This window comes from Thermobia domestica, chromosome 10 (assembly GCF_964235325.1).
Source record: "Thermobia domestica chromosome 10, izTheDome1.hap1.1, whole genome shotgun sequence".
Taxonomy (NCBI): Eukaryota; Metazoa; Arthropoda; class Insecta; order Zygentoma; family Lepismatidae; genus Thermobia; species Thermobia domestica.
The window spans coordinates 96,703,746-96,709,745 of NC_137463.1; the positions used below are offsets into that span (position 1 = coordinate 96,703,746).

Consider the following 6,000-nt stretch of genomic DNA (forward strand, 5'->3'; position numbering starts at 1 on the left):
TCACCAGATGTTATAATTTGGGTTCAATGGGCGAGCAGCAGTCCGTAAACCAAGAATCACACAAATGAACGAGCATCGCCGAATACATTAGTGCAAAATGCGACGCGAATAGACAGTGGGTAGTGGATGCACGTCATGTAGAGCGACGAACCACGCTACATGTGGCAATCCAATGGATGTTTCTGGACATGACATGCCAGCTGAGTGCTACTTACCGGGGTGCATTGTTCATACTGTGAAATTTGTCGGTGGAGGGACCATGTTGAGGGAGTGTTTCTCATTGTGGTATTCGTCTCTGAAACAATGAGTACCGACGCCTATCAAGCGATTTGAGACAATGCTACGCTACCTACCAGTTATCAAAATTAACTAAATCAAATATTTAGAATACTACAATACTAAAATATTAATTCACAGAATAGAAAATTTCCAAATATATTCATTTCAGTGGACAACAAACTTGATCATTGGTACCACTAAGCCCACATCTAAGCTAGTTAAGTAACGTAAGCTAGTTAAGACTGACTAATTGACGTAAACGAAAATTTGGAAAATATAGCTATTATTAATATACGAAATTTGCACAAAATATAATATTATACAAAAAAATTGCACTATAGGAAAAATTAGAAATGAGATTCTTACAACTAGACTGTGCCGGTCAGAAAACTAGTAATGGGGTCCATTGTTTCTCAAACAAGGCTTGCACATTCCATGATGCACGAGACTGAACGTTGTCCTACTGAAATAGGACATCAAGGTTATCTGAAGAAAGGGTATAACCTTAGCCTGCTAAAACTTCCCTGACGTTCAATAATGCATGTTTTGGAGAGTATGCTGTCCAGGACAGGTTCAAGCAGGACTCGTCCGAAAACACTGCCTTCGAGAACTCAGTACTCCTGCGACAGTCGCTTGTCCGTTGAAGCCTGAGACGTTTGTGATTGTGGGTCAGTGAAAGCCTATGCAAGGACATGTGTACTGTCAGTCCATCGTTCATCAGATACCGTCAAACAATTTAGCGTCGAGTCTACACAGTCTGCCACCACCATGCGAACAACTTATCTGTTATTTCGTGTTGTCACATTATACGGTCCACTACCCGATGGTTCAGTTCCGTCGATTCCTGCTATACACGAACCGCAGTTGTGACAGTATGACGCACCTATTTTAAGATACGGGAAGGCGCCTTCTCGTATGCTAACTTTTCGGTACCATTAATGCACATTTGTTAGCTTATATTGCTCCCTTTGACATCAGCGAGGTGTAGTAATGTTTGCCTACATGTTTTTTGCTTCCTTCTCCATGCTCCATTATGTGAATGTTACTTAAACCGCCTCTTGCTGGATTTCTTCTTCTTCGAAACCGAAGACTTCTCTGGACCTACACATGCGTAATCCCGCTGAAATTGTAGTCATTCGTGCTTAAACTCTGCCATACAGGTACTGTGCTTTTGGACATTTCCCTATCGTTCTATTCGTTTTGTTTAAATTTTCACAAACAGCAATATACAAATAATGTAACTGATATAGGGTTTGTGGTATTATGTAGTAATCTGCTTTTGTTTTCTTTGTAGAATGACTAAATAACAAAACTCATCGGGCAATCTTTCTGCAATACATTGAAGTGCCAAGTGACGATAGCTGTGGATGTATTGAGGAAATAACTGTGGATGTGTTATTTGAAACATGACAGTAAGTGTGACTTATTAAACAACTCGTGTATACGGAAAATCATATTCCTAAACAGTTGTTTAACTTGCGTAATATCCGATGCAGAATACTGTATTGTATATTTTAATAAAGTACATACATATCAGTGTTCATAAGGATGGAAATGTAAACAATATTATGTATTTTTGAAAACAAACAATTCGCTTTTACAGCTTTAGTGCCATTTTATGCTACATATTTAATAGGTGCTATATACAGTATATACTTTTTTGTAATATCTAAATGAAAATTCCTTCCACACTGAAATGTTGTTGGCGTGTATAAGTTTTCTGTTGGTGCCAGTTACAGGCTATAAGGGGAATAGGACATGCAATCTCCAAATTTTAATATTAATCCATAACTAGGTTTACGTGGGAATATTTAGCTTCTGACACGATTCCTTTAAAGATCTTCAGTTTCTGAATTTACGTATTCAGTATATGTTATGGCTATAAAATAATAATAATAATAATAATTTCGACTGAATATTTTCTTCAATTCTACTGTGGCACTACTTGCTTTTGTACACTCATCCACATACTCTTAAATCGTAATATCATACGTAATATCTTCAAATTTCAATAAATCTTAAAAACACCGTCACTTAATATTTCGACGAAATAGTTGACTTTTCTTTTTAGAGATAAGTTCGAAAGTGAATTTCCTTTGCAATGGTATGAGCTGTATAACAGCGCGTTTCTTTGTTTTTTAAAAGCAGAGGTATATGTTTTTTCTTTCTTTTTCCTGTTAGAAAGTACACTTTATTATCGCTTTCAGCAGTGGCTGGTGCTAACAATGCACATATTAGCAATGACAGTGACCTCTTCTGTGGATGAGTAATACGAAAATTATTTGTAACGACGTGTTATGTAGAACATTGGAGAAGCAGACCTCCAGAAATTTAATAGTGCTTTAGTATCGTGGCCGTTATTTCAGTCTCTTATAACATGCGTTAATTTTTTTTTGTTCTAGAAATAGATTGAAAAAAAAATATGATTTGGTGTGTATTTAACATCGTAAACTTTATTTCGATACTTTCCTATTAGACTAAGTTGGTACTCATTAAGAATTACATAAATCAATATTTTATAGCTTGTAAATATGCATTTCGTAATAGACGTGCAAGGTCTTTCGGTTTTTTTAATTAATTAATTAATTAATAAGACAGCATGAACGACAGTGCTATAATATCGTAATATAGCCCTGAGAGCAAAATACTGAATGTTAGTTAAGGATTATGTTTCCTTACGGAATCGTCGCAGTTCTTCAGTTATGTCATAATGTGAAGAGTACAAATAGTTTTGAAAATAACCTACCAGTGTTTTTGAATACAGCTTTTTTTTTTTTTTTTTTTAAATAGTTATAAAGGTAAAGAAGTTGGTGAATAAAACAAAAAAGTTTAAAGGTGCATCTGACGTTCGAATTATTACGTGAACCTTGAAAATATCTGGGGTAACTCTATGGGGTATTATGGATATAATGATGTAGTCATACACAATGCAAAACAAAGGCAACTCATAATTTAGTAGATTTAAAAGAAGGTATGGTTTTGGAGGTCTAGGGATAGTTTTAAAAAGAGAAATATAAATAAGTAAATATTGTGAAGAAAGAAGAAAACCATAAATAACCAACCAATTGTGGCGACTGGAGCGAAAGTTTATTCCTTGCTTTTCTCTCGTCTGCTTTCTGTTGTTCTTGCTGAAATCGTAGGCACGCTAAGCGTATAGTCTTTCTACTTGATTGTTTTCTTCTGATTAAACATATCAAATACTTGGAATAATATGGTTAGAAACCGCAGACTGTTCCACCATTTAATGCTTTTAAAAACGCTCAATTTGAATTCATGCGTGAGATTTTGTTCTAGGCTCATGTTAGCTCACAAAGGAACTGATTGAAACTGAATTCATGAATTTTTATTCATTTGAACATTTTGGACCTTTCAAACCTGGGAAAAAAAGAGGAAAATAAACTATTGCTGTTGTGTAAATTATCAATATACATTTAATAAGGATTGTAAACTGTATTAGATAATGAAGTGGAAACTAGTTAAGGTTCATATTATGATTTTTTTTTTTAATTATTTCTTGCCTTTATATTTTTAAAATATGAGCTATAGAAAGATTCTGTACTGGAAAGTCAAATTATGTTTGATTTAATAAAAAACTTCCAGGAAATGAAATAACTGTCAATAAATTTTGATAATAGCTTAATTAAACACTCATTTGTCGCAGGTAGAGCTTGGAAGTTTTTGATCAGAAAAAATCATAGGTAAATCGCTATTTGCGCCTATATCTTTGCTAAGCTTAGAGATTATTAATTGCTGTCAGAACAATGTGAACTCGGCATGAACTGAATGATTTTTGTGGTTTCATTACATCTTTGCGATAATATGTATCGTTCTTCTAATATATAAAAGTAAAATTTCGTACGGGAAGGGATTAATATTACATTTACGGGAAGTATATTTTTAGATTCAAATTTAGAGAAGTGTTTTCGTAAATCGTGACATGAAGAAACAAAATACAATGAAACTATTATTTAACGGAAACCTATGGTAATGTAAACCACTTTAAGTATCCACAAGTTTTTAAATAATTTGGTTTAATCTGCATTTAGCGAGAAGTTATACAACAGAAGTAAAATGTTATACCGTGAGATTCTCGTAAGGGCCGTTTTGGCTGTATTATTAATTTTGATTGCTTTCACCAGTGTTGTGCGTTACTTGAAATAACGGCATTGTTGAGATGTTTGTATTCGTGAAGGAAAAATGAATTCATAATGTGTTCTTCCATATCTATTAATTCATTTTTGTTTAGTTATATTTCTACTTCTTCCATTAATATCGTTAAGATATTCTGTATATTGTACATTTATTTCGTTATTGTTAATAGAATACACATTATCATTTATTATTGTAATTATTATAAGTTTATATATATATATATAGATTGTTATTTATGTATAGTTATAAAGCATTTATGTGTCATAATTATGATGGTACGTTTTAAATATAAGATAAAACTATGAAAAATGTTTAATGACCAATCATATGTATAATGCAATGCAGCAGGAGCTACCAGAACATGTGTTTCATGTCTTTCTTTGATGATGATAGTCGATCTGTGTCTTTTCATCTAAATATCAAAAGTATTAATATCAGGGGGCAGAAAGTAATAATAATAATAATAATAATAATAATAATAATAATAATAATAATAATAATAATATCTTTATGGTACACCAAAAAAGGTACAATACTGAATGCAGGACATCCGACATTCGTATTTAAAATGAATAACTAAAATGAAATAGGAACAGAACCTAGTGATGTAGAAATATATACGTATAGGATGAATATGAAATGTTTTCTTGGGATGCTTAATCGATTGTAGGAAACTGCTTGTCGCTATCTATTACCGTTTTCGCTCCATAGTGATAAGCGTTAAAACATGGAATTGTTAATTCTTACCACTTCCGATTTGAATATCACCTCCTTGAACGAACTCGATTCCTAACTTCTGTTTCTCTATATTGGTCAAAATTGATGGTGATTCATGAAGTATTTCGTGAGATATTTTTTCTTGGAGGGACAGACAGATAGGTTTTGTAAACCAAACTCCTTGAAAACCTGCCAGTGGATTATATCCAGCTCTAATCCAATTACAATTATCACTAAATATCTTCCGAAGACCTTGGTTTATACTAGTGGTGGGCACAAAAAACAGTTTTTCGGTCTTTAGGAAAACCAAAACCGGTTTTTGAAAATTTTCAAAAAATCGGTTTTTCGTCGAAACCGGTTTCTGTATTTTCCAAACCCCGTTTCGGTTTTTTTTACCGAAACCGGTTTCGGTATATTGATTTTACGGCATTGTAACATGCGTCGAGAACACATATGAGAGAAGGTTAAAAACATGTGTAAATTCCCATAAACTGGAAGTGCGAACCGAAATTGATATGTTTAAAAACAAAATTGTTTTTTGTTGTAAACTGATCCAGTTTTCGGAGAATTACGAAACTACTCTGGTGAGAAACCGAACCTGATTTTGGAAAAAACCGAAATGTCAGTTGTTCGGATTCCGGTTTTTATAAAACCGGTTTTGTCCATCCATAGTTTATACAGAATGGCCCAAAAGTAGGTGTACAGACCTGCATCGATCAAGTATGACATTTTAAGTGATTAAGTTAATGAATTTATTTGCTTCGATTTTTGCCGAGCTTAAGGTATAAGTGAAAAGAAATTAAGAATAAATAATGAAGAAACTAAGTTAACCTGTATGAATAAAAATAAATA

At 33.2% G+C, this 6,000-nt stretch overlaps 1 protein-coding gene across 3 annotated transcripts in view; it reads left to right on the top strand.

Moving 5' to 3' along the window:
• Window positions 1–5,685, top strand: part of LOC145662587 (zinc finger FYVE domain-containing protein 21-like) — a 49,054-nt gene extending 43,369 nt beyond the window's left edge. For all 3 annotated transcript variants that reach the window (XM_081728304.1, XM_081728302.1, XM_081728303.1), the window contains one exon: window positions 1,574–5,685. The gene's annotated coding sequence lies outside the window, so the exon portion shown is untranslated. The remainder of the gene's footprint in view (window positions 1–1,573) is intronic.
• Window positions 5,686–6,000: the final 315 nt, after the last annotated feature.